The sequence below is a fragment of the Haliaeetus albicilla genome, chromosome 21 (genome assembly GCF_947461875.1).
Source record: "Haliaeetus albicilla chromosome 21, bHalAlb1.1, whole genome shotgun sequence".
Classification (NCBI taxonomy): domain Eukaryota; kingdom Metazoa; phylum Chordata; class Aves; order Accipitriformes; family Accipitridae; genus Haliaeetus; species Haliaeetus albicilla.
This window is the reverse complement of record NC_091503.1, coordinates 4,122,036-4,135,630: the sequence shown is the minus strand read 5'-3', so window position 1 is coordinate 4,135,630 and position 13,595 is coordinate 4,122,036. Positions and strand designations below refer to the sequence as shown.

Below are 13,595 nucleotides of genomic sequence, written 5' to 3'. Positions count from 1 at the left end.
GCTCTCAATCTTTGTGCATTAAAAAAGGAAAAGGAGAGAAGCTACTAAACTCATTTTCTCTGGCACTTTATGAACCCCAGGGCTGGCAAAGACAAGTGTTAGGTGCTTTTGGCTTATAAGCAGGAAAAAACAGAACACTATCCCAATGAGTAATGTACCTAGATTAATTACCGCTAAGAGGCAGAGGGTGAGGGAGGAGGAGGAAGGCAAAAGGAGGGAGATAAGGGGAGAGAGAGGGAGAATACGTAACAGCGGCAAGCTCTCTCTTCCTGAGTAAATTTATGCAAAATCAGAATACCTTCTGCACCTCTGGAGCTTCTGAAGTGGTTATCCAGGAGTTTTCTCTTCAAGAGGCCTATCCACAGTGTATGCTAGAGGTTATGTTTTACAGCATTTTTGCAGAAGATAGCACCTAATTTTTCTAGCTTTTTTATTTATCTACACACAGAAGAGTCATGCACCCTGTCCACAGATTGCGACCTGAAAATTCCTAAGTGGATCCATGATTTCAACTGAACGGACACACTGCTCTGTGCCTCACCTTAGGCCAACCTGCAGGGGGAATCAACAAGTCCATGTTACAGAAAGGTTCAGAAATCAGGACTATTTCTCCTCCCCCAACATCTTCTGCAGTGCTTAATTTAAAAACTTTCTAAATAAGTGGAGGATCAGTATCTCTTTGGAGAAACTATTCCCAGCTTAGTAATTGTAGATACCAAAACAGTTTTCCTCTGCCATCTCTTCTGCTTCCCTACATCACTTTAATCCCTTAAAAAAGAATCTCAGATCCTGCCTAATTTCTGAGAAGGTATTATGTATCCTCTCCATGTAGCTAGAAATTGATGCTTTGAAGCCCAGGCTAAAGTCCTGGCAGAAGTATCATATATTGCCAGATAAGTAAACTGAATCAGTCACCTCAGAAAGTCTACACAGTTTATGGCATGTCTAACTCACTACAGTATCTGAATCCAAACAAGAAACCTGAAGCCACATCACTCACGAGCTGAGAATGAGAAAAAACATTTAGCAGTTGATACATATCTGGATTATTTCTTCCAAGTCTGATTAAAGAAATATAAAACAAACCAAGTCTGCTTTCAGGTCCCGCTGACACCCAAGTGAAGATGTTGGCAGGAGAGCCTGTCATGAGATCCTGGTAACCCCAGCTCCAACTCCCAGTGCTGCCTGGGTTGGTTTTCTGGGATTCATTTTGTTCCTAAAAAAAGTTATCTTGTTCTTGCATCGAGACTCTCACTTTAGAGGCCAGTGGGATTCCTCCCCGCCCAGCGGCATTCCTCCCCGCCCAGCCTTTCCTGGGACTGGGAGGAGAGCAAGCAGTGACATGATGGTATAGGAAATTAATGCAGCCGTGATCTCAACTCCACGCAGCTCAGAAAGGGGACAGGTAAGCACTGCTGGCTGCCTCGGCCTCTCTCAAGGATCAGGGGAAGGAGGAGGAGGGCAGCTCTGAGGAGGAAGGCTCCAGTGCTGGCAGCAGGGAGCAGGAGCAGGGACAGAAGGGACTCAGGAATGGTATATGCTTGCTCAGCACACGGCAGCGGTCGTGCCGCTCAGACTCCGGGATGACAATTCTCCCCCTGTGCCACTGCAAAATAAAATTACCGTCTGCTTCCTCTTCTGCCTGACTGATTTATACACGTGTAACCTTAGAGCTGTCAGGCTCCATTGCAAATAATGAGATCCTGACAGATGAGAAAGTTTCCCCATGTCCCTTTCCGAGGGTGCAGCTGCCAATCAGTGGAACTCCAAACCTCCCAGCCTCGTCATTAGTAATACTGGAGGTGCTACCAAAATCTTTGGCAACATGTTTTGGATAAATTTCAATCATCTCTGCTGCTGACTCAGTGCTTATTTCTCCACTTCCACCGTGGTCCCTCACCCACCCGCTTCTACACACACAGCCGTGACATATGGCCTGAATTATACCTCCCTTTCGATGCAGGATTTAATCATTTCGCCTGCCCAGCAGCCTGTCATGGATCAGCCACCAGAATGAATCACCTGCTGGGGACTACAGAGATCACACCTGAGCATGCCAGCCTATGCCATAGGGATGGCAGGGCCAAGAAAACTCAACAGCTGCCTCCCTGTGGGAAGCGTAAAAGGAAGACAGAAATTAAATGATGCCTTTATCCACTGCCCCAACAGATTCAACTTGCTCGAGAGAGACACCTAACTTTGTTTCCCCCACCATTTACAGGGTTTTTTGAGTTCAAAAGACTTCTTTTGGAAGATTAGCTACCAAAATAAAGTTGTGGCCAGGCTGCTCCTTTTACAAATGGACAGCACAGCAGATTGGCCTTGAAAAATGAACAGGATAAAGAGGAAGTGAACAGTTATTTAGGTTTATAAATGTCAGTGATTCCTGAGGGGACTGCATGAATATGTGTGTGTCAGACGTTTTTGAAGATTCTCAGCCTGTACTATTACAGTCACCTCTTGGGTACACCCATATCTTTTCCTCTCTTTTCCCTCCTTTTACTCATCTCTTCTCTGGGAAAAGAGGCAGAAAGGAGCAGTTGCAAGTACTAAATTGCAGATCTGGGACCTAAGAGGAACACCAGTACAGGGACAAAAGAATGGTTTAGGCAGGGAAGAGAGATAAAAGTCCGTGGCCTTTCACTCAATGAGATGACACTGTTCATCTTTGTACAAATACATTGTAGAAGCACAAATGAGGATTGCCTTCAACTGTTTATGGGGCTCCATTCGTTAGTGTGGGAGACCAACCACATATGCGTTCTCTAACGTTCCCGAGCAATAAATCAAAAAGGGGACAGGGTGCCAAATTCAGTGAAATGGTTTAGAAGTAAATTAAGGTTAAAATACCTCAGAGTGCTGCTGCTTGCCTTATATGAGAATTCATCAAGCATTTAAATAATCATATATACCACAAATCTTGCTAGGTAACTCAAAGCACAGGTCCAGTTGCTCGTTGTACTGTTGTCTGCAGTGATCAAAGCAGACACTCACTGACATTTGCCTTCTCACCACAGCCATCACGGTAGCAACAGCGCAACAGATGCTGAACACAACTGACAAACAAATATGACATCCCAAGGAAACGCTTCCGAGGTTATCGGCTGACTCAGCAGAAATCCATAAAGCACTCCAGTCTTGGGTTTTTTCCTCATGTAGGAAACAAGGACCATCATAGGATGGTTGGGACTCCTCAGAAATAGTTCAGCTGGGCTGGGTTATTAGACAGAAGCATCCTGTGGGAAGTCTCAGAGTGGAGCTCAGATTGTCACTGCTGGTAGCTACTAGTGGAGCAAAAAATGTATTTGACAGTAGAAACCTATTCTAGGAGCTGGTGGCTCCTAACCAGTGGCATAACCTCCCACAGGAAGACCTCTTCTTCTTCCTGATTTCCTCTTGGAGGTCACAATCTCCAGGCAGAGTAACTGCTGTGCAGGAGATTCCCTCCATCTGACACTTGATGAGGTTGGTCCTTAAGAGTAGGTCCCAACACGAGACTTAGCAGTCTGTATCAAAGAACCCAGGACTCTGCAGAAATACTCCAGAATTGCAGAGATTTTAATGGAAGAAGTCGTCCATCCTACATTCAGCAAACAAAAATGAAAATTATTTTAGTTCAAGCAATTTCATCTGTCCTACTCAGCTTCTGTGCCTGTGGCTGAGGCAGGCATCTAGAGCAATCACAAGCATAGGCATGAGCTAGAACAGCATGCAAGGACCAAGGAGCAAAGCATCCTCTAGAAAGCCACTCTTGGGCACAGAGAATAATTGCTTAAAGGTGGAACAATCTGGTTCCCTATCTGAGGTGATCAGTCATAGATATTTGGGAGATGCATTGAGTCTTATGGAAAGCAATATATTGACCAGAAAAATGAGGCTTGCCAGCTTTACCAATGGCTCTAAGACTCTGAAAACTTGGTTTACTTGCAAACTGTGCTTTATGTCACCAGGCTTCCTATAAGACTTGCGGATGTAATACAGCCCGGAGTCTGCTTTGAGGCTTCGAGATTTGCTACACCCAGACACAGATTCAATCATCTATTTATAAATTCTGTAATGTTTGTGGCTAGTCTCATTTCAGCAGCCACTTAATTAAGTGTGTTCAGTCTTTTATAGAGCTTAGAGGCTGGGATCCAAGCTCCTAAGACCACTTTTGAGAAGGCTGGAATAGTCTTGTGCATGCAAAGATAAGGACATGGCAGTCCAACCAAGTGACTCAAGTATTATGTAAACAGCTGACTGTTTGGACTCATTTTCAAGAGTCTCTGTCCCTTATCATTAGCAATATTCAAATTAAGTCAAAACACTTACAATGCTCTTGCATTTCTCTCAGACTAAATAGATTTCAGGCACTGCTCTACTGGGAATGAAGCTAAACATTAAACAAGTTAATCTTCATCTAAATAGCTTGTAAAGCAGCTTTTCTCCATAAAAATGTAAGCTACTTAAGAAATAAAGCGTTCAGGTTAATACCATGTCTGCATGTCCACATACTTCTGTCACAGTCTATACATTTGTCTGCAGTTTTATAAGAGTCAATGATATGTTAAATATGTAATAAGAGCAAAACATCATCTTATGTCATCACTTCTCCAGTGCAAATTCTTACGCATCGTAACAAGAAACTCTGCTTACAGTTTGAGGGTACCAGCTAGGTCTATGGTTTTCAGTGATGTGTTCTCTCTGAATCACAACCATCTTCTCTGGCCTTAAAAAAAATGTTTAAGAGATTGAGTATGCTTAATAATACATAGCAAAGAGAGGATTTCATGGCAGGGGGTGGTAGCCAGACAGATGTGATATAAAAATAAGTATTGTATGCTCTTGAGGAATAAACCAAGTATCTAAGACAGCTCGGCTCAGCTAGACTTTATCAGCTCCTCAGGATGGAAAAGATGTGTCCAGGGGGATCTCCACAGAAGGGATGCTTTTCTGTTTGTGATCTCCACCCATCCTGCATTAAGTCACCACAGTAACTTGCCTTCTTTTGCTCCAGGGATTGCCTACAAAAAACCAGAAGGAAACCCTGGCCTAAAGATTGTGCTGCCATCTGGGAGCATGCTGTGGGGCAGCAGTCTGCTACTTTAATTACATCTATTTGTTTAAAAAAGACCATGCTGCTCATTAAACAGATCAAATCCCTTCAGTTTATCCATCATGTAGGCTATTTACATGGCTAAGACTGGCCCAGACCTGGTCTATAAGTTAATGCTGCCCTAATTTTCCACTTAGGGCTTTGTCTTCAGGCTGCCTTACCTCCCACTATCCCGAGAGCGCCTATATTTCTTACTGTCCTCAGTCTCTCAAGCAGCGCAGCTCCCAACTGTAAACAGGCTGTAAGAGCCCAGCTGGCTCAGCAGAACTGGGATCCAGGAATTGCTATCTGCTGTGCAAAAGCCAAAAACAGCTTTGGGCAACATAACGAAGGGACCAGAGCTGCTCTCAGACTGCACCATTAGTCTGTTGCACTATTGAAATCCAGAGATCCTAGCGAGGAAATGCTTGTAAGAAACGCTACGGGGTGTGTGTGGGGGAATCTCATGTTTGTAGACATACATGCCTTCAGGTTTTCTTTTCAGGCATGAGAGAAAATCTGCTCTTTTGATTTCTGCATGGCAGGTACTGAAGTAACAACAGAGTACTCCAGTGCAGCATGGTACTCTTTTCACGCACTTTATTAGCAGAACCTTTCTGTGCAACTTCCCTTTTTTACGTAACCTGTGCAGGAGTCTTCCTTAATCTATTTGAATGACAAGTACAATATCAGATAAGGCACGGTCATATCCTTTCACCGGCAATTAAAGGCCATAAGCACTAATAATTCAGTAGACACCTGTTTTCTTTCCTGACTTGATAGCGCAGTTGATTCATCCTGCACAGAGTCCATTTCACTCATAAACCATAAGACCTACTTCATAGCTTTTTTCTCTTTTGGTACAGGTTTTACAGCCACATGAAACCTCACCAAATCATTCCTGCTCACTCCTAATTAAAAAACAAAACAAAACAAAACAAACTTCTTTAAGGCTGTCTGTAATATCCATAGAGGCAGAACCTTTACTGTGCCTCTACTGCCTAGGGCAGCGTTTGCAGCTCATCCTAGGAATTCGTTTAAGACACAGCAGCACCATCTACCGAGACTAACCTCTGTGAATCCTACTGCGCCTTGCAAAGTATTCGAGGTAAAAGGTATATTCAGCTGGTATAAGTACTGCGTTATTGGTGACAACATGCTGAGTAAAAAGGAAAAGGAAACTTATTTCATCATGCCATGAAAACTGTTAATCTTTACCGATGATTGTTGCTTTTCCAAAGCTGAGGAAAACACTGCTCTCATCTCAGCACTCAAGGTTAAGAACAAAGTCAGTTATTCATCATATAAATGATATTTTGTGGATGAGGTGCTTAATTTGTACTGCTGCACACACGTATTAAAACAAAGGGGAAAATCAGCATAGTTGTTCCACCCTTGTAATATAAAGCAATCTCCTACTGAGATATCCAATCATTTAAGGAAGTTTTCCACACAAGTAAATACTTAAGAAACTACATTTTTTCTGGGAAGGTGGTGGTTTGAATCAGCTTCTTTGTAGACTAGATTCAGGTGACGCACGATGGTGAAGTGTTTGATGGCATTCAGCCCTAGATACTGTATTAGCTTAAGATTTCAAAGCATTTTTCATCACCCTTTTATGGCTTACAATGCAATTTCTCTTCGTCCTGTACCAAATAATCAGCCACAACTGTGGCAAGATGATCTTTTAGTATTCTTTTTTTAATCTCATATATATTATTTCTAGGCACCCAGCTTAATATGTCTTGACACTGTCTTTGAGTCAGTGCCTAAAAATGCACACTCTGCCTGGCTGGCTGCCCGGATGGTTTGCTTAAATCTGCTTTTAAGAAAGACTGAAGACATTGAGATTCTGTCTCACTTAAACAAATAAATACAGTCTGCTTTGTAGAAAGCAGATACTGTGTACTTCCTCTTCCTCTTTTTGTTCCTGTTTAATAGGATCTGGAGACTGATTAAAGAAAAAAAAGTCCTAGAAGGGGTCTTGAAGGAGATAAAGCTAGATTCATATCTATAGCAGGTTCTGTGGAACTTCATTGTCTCTGCTCGCTGCTTTTCTGTGGCTTGACGCACCTTAGGCTACAGCAATAAACTGATGCATACTGATATATGGTGTTCAAGAGATGTCCTCTTTAATCAAACAGCTGAAAATGGATCAGCAAAAACGGAACCTGGGCCAAGAATGTAATCCCATCTCCTTTTGCATTTCCAGATGCATTGCTTGCATTTGTCTGGACCTTGGGTACAGTCAGCTGCAAATCTGAATCTGCATTTCAACATTCAATCTCACCTCACTATCCCACTTTCCTGCCTCCTACCAAGGTTTTTTAACATTTGGACCTGAATTTTAAGGATCGATCAATGTTAATTAAGTAGCACAACATAGCTAGGATGACACTATAAAATCTCTGTAGTTTCAGATATAGCATTTTAATAGACGTGCAGTCATGATCATTTGATTAGCAAACGTTACAGGAATGATACAACACTTGCGTGCAAATTGCACTAAGAGACTATTCAAATTTGATTTATCTGTTAGGGTACTAAACCGAGGACAGACACCAAGTGCTGCCCCTGGGCAGGACGCTCCGGTGCAAGGACACAGGCTGGTCCCTGCCTGGCCAGGAGCAGCTCTGCGGGAAGGGACCTGGGTGCCTTGGCGGGCACAAGCTGGGCACGAGCCAGCGGTGTGACCTGGCGGCAGGAACGGCCAGCAGCGCCCTGGGAGGTGTTCACGGGGACACAGCCAGGACATCGACGGGAGGGATTGTCTCCCTCTGCTTGGCACTTGTGAGATTTCATTTAGAAAGCTGTGTCTGATTTGGGGCCGCCAATACAGGATGGACATCGATAAACTGAAGCAATTTCAGTGTTTTGGGGCTGGAATGTTGTCCTATGAGGAGGGCTGAGGGACTGGGGCTTTTTCAGCCTCAAGAACAGAAGGCGTTGGAGGGACCTAGTAGCAGTTTTACAATACATACAAGGAGGTCATTGAGAAGATAGAGTCAGGCACATCACAGTGGTGCACGGTGGGAGGATGGAAAGCAGTGAGTGTAAACTGAAACAAGAGAACTGCAAACTGCATATGACAACAGTGAAGGAGTGGAACAGATTGCCCATGGAAGTTGTGAAGTCACCATCCTCACTGCTTTTGAGCAATAAGTTATTGTCCCTGTATGCACCTTCCTTCTTTCCTTAAGTACTCCACAGATTGTCATTAGCGCCTCTTCAATCTTCATTTTTATTGTATAGTAGATATGAGCACTGACACCTTTTAGCTATCCATATGCTCACCTGTGATATTTTTAAGTCTGATGAATGCACCAAGTTTAAGCTCTAACAATCTAATCACAAAAGGAAAAGAAACTTAATCCATGCTTCATTCAACACTATCGCACCTACTAACAGACAGAAACAACAGCAACATCATTTTACATACCATTCACATTTAACCATTTTACACACATAGAATTTTCCTGCAAGTTTTCTTGATGATAGAGATGATTAAAATATTATGAAGCGCTTTTATTACTACGATCAAGGTTTAGGTTTTCAATACAAAAAAACTCTTAAACACTGTATTGTCGTCAATGTAAAATGAAAGCATTATACTTAGCTGATGTTTGAGAAAAACCCTCCCAAGTCTGAGTTGCAGCTGAGAAAAAAAAAAAAAATCCTGTCAGGAATCCAAATAGGTTGTGGAGAGTTGCTCTTGGGAGCAGGAACATCTACGTATTCTCCATTTGTGCAGAGCCTAACACAACGGGCTCCTCATCCATGACAAGGGCTCTCAAGCACTGCAGCAACATAAATCCAAAGGTAGGCATAGTAGACTTATACTAGTGTGCATTGTGAATAATGGAATGTGTCCCTTGGCAATAAAACCTGTGTCAGATAACCATCAGGCCATGTATGTATATAATTATGCACACACAACTAGATCCAAGTTGAATAGCTGCTTTAAAAATATCCTTCAAGGCCACATTTTTGAAGTTCTTCAGTTTCACACGAGCAAAGGCACATAACAAAGAATAATCCTTGCAACTGCATGGTTATCCAAGTCATTTATATGTACAACTGTTTTTTTTCCTAGCAGCATCTTGTCTGCACTGTAGGCTCATTAAAAACACTTAAAGATAAACATCAGGAAGGTGACCATGAACATTGTATGCATGCATGAGTTTAAGGCCCTTTCAAAGTTTGGCTCTAAAATTACTAATGGCAGAAATTTTGAAAAATCACTTCATGTATGCTGGTAAATGTTAAGGTATGTTTTCCATTCCTGAAGAATCCTGCCAAATCTAAGGGAAGGGAGAAGGTGGGGGGTGGGGGGGAGATATAAAGTACTCATTGTTCCTGCTAAGTTTCCTTCTCGGGTTCGTTTCATTTTATCATTTACAAAGACTAATGTTTTACTTCAAAAACTAATATACAATAGGGAAGAGAACTCGGACCTTTATTCAGCAAGTGAACTTATCCAAGCTTTATGCATATGAACAGTTCCTGTAACTCTAGTGTAACTTATTACAGGTTTAAGCTGAGACATGATAAGACGTTTTATTAACTCAGATCTGTGTGCACATAACTGTCTTTGAATTTTTTTCGATCACTTCTGCAAAGCATTTGCCCCACTCACTCAAGCATACTGGAAGGGAGGTGCCAGCATTACTCAAATTTATTCTGTTTGGATCCTAGTTAATACTATTACTATTTCTCTCTCCCCTTCCTTCCTGTGTGCTTGGCATCCTGCACAGGAAAAGGGGGGCTAGAAAAAAGTAAAAACAGCAGTATCTTTGTGGTGGGTGAGCAATGGAAATAATGGAAACAGCAACAGAAAGAAGTAGTCTGGTCTGAGAACAGGCAGCTTTTCTGCCTTTTTTGTTATTTTAATAAAAAAGAAATATGCCTCTATTTTTTCTTAAAAGGATGAGACTTAATCCATTTTTCATATGTGAGGTTCATGGTTAGGAGTTGAAAGGGAACTGGAGGGAGTTCTGGCATCAGAGTTAGGGCTACGGAGAAGGACAATACCTGAGTCTGAACAATGGGACAACAGGACCAAAATGAACTGGCAGGAGGAAAAAGGCAAGAAGGTCGAAGCACAGGCAGAAGCATCAATGTTAGAATGGAGTGAAAGGGCAAAACAAGTTCAACCTCCCTGATACAAAGGATTCAGCAGAGCCACAAAGTCAGGTTGTATAGTTATAAAATACTGCTGTCAGAGCACCAGGATCAGTGCCCTGTCCCTGCAACACTGGGAGTGAGACATCTGAATTGAAAGCAGAACTGCTTACACATGCAGGTCACTAGATATCACAAAACCGACAGCAGGTACCAGAAAGACATTGTCTTGTTTGCGATCACAGAAAATTACATTTGCATAAACATAACTGTCAGCAAAAATTAGCGATAGTGAAACAAGCATAAAATTGCAGCTCTCGCACAACCAAGATCACAAAAGAGAAGATGAGAAAAAGCAACCTACAAAGAGATTTCCTAGGGGAAAATAAAGAATATATCCTTCAATAGCAGAGAAAAAAACCAACCACAACTGCAGCAAGGCACTTCCCAATAAATACCCCAAACCAGAAGAAACTAAAAACCCAGACATGCACACATGAGAGCATGCTTGAAAGGTTCACAAAAATATTTTGTTATCACAGTAACTGACAGTGTAATAATATAATTAATGATTCTTTACCTGCTATATTTCATCACAAGACATATGGTGCATACATTCTCTTCAGCTCCTCAAAGACAGAAGCTGGATCCAGCTGATCAGTCCACCAGCCAACTACATCTGTGAGCCCTGAAGCAGGAGAAAAGATGGCACACTGCTCAGGAGCCAACCAAGGCATGCTTGTCTTGAGTGTAGCTCCATACCACAACCAGCTGGAGAAAGGGAGCTGCTCCCACATCACAGGACACAATCACATCTGCACAGCTGGGCAGCCTCATCTCAGTTTGCACAGGGCCTTCAGTTGCTCAAAGTTCAGAAGATGGGGTGATGAGGAACGCATAGTTGTCACAAAGACTTAAGTGCAAAATGCCAACTTAAATCATGGAAATACAGCCCTGGGAAACCGGTGATCCTCCTCACAGAACTTTATCAGTAATCAGCTATCTTCTTTCTTAAACCTCCAATAGTTAAAGGTAACATGGGAATGACACAGATATAGCACATATTTTTTCTTAAAAAAAATCATGTTTATGTCTCTTTTCCTCTTACAGAACACAATTTATACTGATGATTTCTTCACAACAGTGCCTGCTCCAGAGTTGGCCCAAAATGTTTTCTAAAATTAACACCGTAATTCCAAAAAATAAAATGTTTGAAGTATTTCCATGTTTATTAGGCTTCTTCCAGGTATTCTTTCACAGTATGAAGGACAGGATTAAGATGTCTAGGTGCTCCTATTAAAGAAAAACAAAACAGCATTTGAGCTAACCTTCTTTGCCAGAAACTTACCTCAGGGCCAAAATTAGCATTCATGTTCTCTATTTTTAAACAGAAAGCCATTTCTCTTCCACAGGTTACCCATTACCATTGTTTTCAGCTTTCAACTAATTTCTCAGAAAAGGCAAAAAATTAGACAGCACGATATAAACGTAAACAGCCATCACTTAAAAAGACAGTGAGAAAAGGTGTGGTTGGCCTGATCAGTCATCATGCAGCACAAAAATCACTGAAGTTGGTAGCTCTGCATTTCTGTGTAGGAACGCAGGTTTGTCATGGTTTAGCCCCAGCCAGCAACTAAGCACCACGCAGCCGCTCATTCACTCTCCCCTCACCCAGTGGGATGGGGGAGAGAATCGGGGGAAAAACAAAAGTAAAACTCGTGGGTTGAGATAAGAACAGTTTAATAGGCCAGAAGGGAAGAAACTAATAATGGTAATAATAACAGTAATAACATGACAATAATAATAACAGAAGGATTGGAATATACAACAAGTGATGCACAGTGCAATTGCTCACCACTCGCCAACCAATGCCCAGTTAGTTCCCGAGCAGTGATCCACCCCACTCCAGCCAACTCCCCCCAGTTTATATACTGGGCATGACGTCCCATGGTCTGGAATACCCCTCTGGCCAGTTGGGGTCAGCTGTCCTGGTTGTGTCCCCTCCCAACTCCTTGTGCCCCTCCAGCCTTCTTGCTGGCTGGGCATCAGAAGCTGAAAAATCCTTGACATTAGTCTAAACACTACTGAGCAACAACTGAAAACATCAGTGTGTTATCAACATTCTTCTCACACTGAACCCAAAACATAACACTATACCAGCTACTAGAAAGAAAATTAACTCTATCCCAGCTGAAACTGGGACAAGGTTACAAAGTAAGATTGGGAATTACTGTCCATAGCTATTCAAGCGGCATAGCTTACTCCTTAGCTGTTATATTTAGGCCAAATATTCAATTTTCTAGACAGGATATCCACTGAAGAGAGAAAACAAGGATCTATGGAGTTCATGTCTAAGGAAAACCTAGGCCTTACACAGACCTGAAAAAAAAGTTAATCATTTCTCTATATTCTACCAAATCTACATAGTAACACATGGCGGGGAGTGGAAATTTCTCCAGAGGCGGCAGGGCCGTCCCTGCCGGGGAGGGGAGCACCTCCCGCCCTCCTCCCGCTCTCCCCTCGGGGCTGGCAGGGCTGTTTCTCACCCCGTTTCCCTCAGCCCTTTTGCCCTTTCTTCCCCAGGCTTTCCCCGAGGCTGAGGGGCTCCGCTGGAACCAGCTGGAACCGGCCGGAACCGGCTGGAACTGGAGGGAACCGGCCCGGGGCAGCCCCGCCGCTCTCCTCACAGGAGTGGCCGCCCCTGCAGCCCAGCCCGGCGCCCTCCCCACACCCCAAAACCTCCCCAAACCCCAGTACCCTTGCTCGTAGGAGGTTTGCTTTGTTTGGAGGAGTCTCCGTCCTTGGAAATACTCAAAACTCGGCCGGACGCGGTCCGGAGTGCTCGTGTTGGCTCTGCTCTGAGTGGGGCAGGGGTGGACGAGGTGATCTAGTCGGTCCCTCCCAACCTCAACCATCGTGCGATCATATGGCAAATGCCGGTCGTCTTTAAAATTAGTACTCTTCCCATTTAGCTGGTGTAGCTCCGTCACTACTGTTAAAAATTGCAATAAAACACTGTAACGAGACAAAGTCATGCCTTCTGAATCCAGGCTGAAATGTGGACTGGAAACTTTGTATTTATCAGCTGAGCACCAGCCTTGCCGGGCGTTAAATCTGGAAGCTATTTCCTTAATCTTGATGCCTGTGGACACACAGATGCCTTTCCTCTCTGAACAATAGTCCGGGGCATTTTGGACAGCAGGGGGGAGATGAAAGTGGGGAGGGAGCATGGAGAAAAAAGGGGCATTATGAGAACACTGACTAGTTTTAAATGGGAAAGCCTCCAGATACTTACTAGAAAATAATGTATTAACCTTGCAGATTTATTTATGCATACAAGTCAAATGTAATTAAGCAACAAATGCCTCAATTGAAAAACTGAGCAACACCAGAAATTATC

General features: G+C 43.0%; 1 long non-coding RNA gene across 1 annotated transcript in view; it reads right to left on the bottom strand.

The window, feature by feature from the left end:
• LOC138690290 (uncharacterized) overlaps positions 1-11,493 on the bottom strand; it is a 29,272-nt gene extending 17,779 nt beyond the window's left edge. Inside the window, exon 1 of the long non-coding RNA XR_011329103.1 lies at positions 10,776-11,493. This is a non-coding gene — a long non-coding RNA (uncharacterized lncRNA). The remainder of the gene's footprint in view (positions 1-10,775) is intronic.
• Between the last annotated feature and the right edge of the window lie 2,102 nt (positions 11,494-13,595).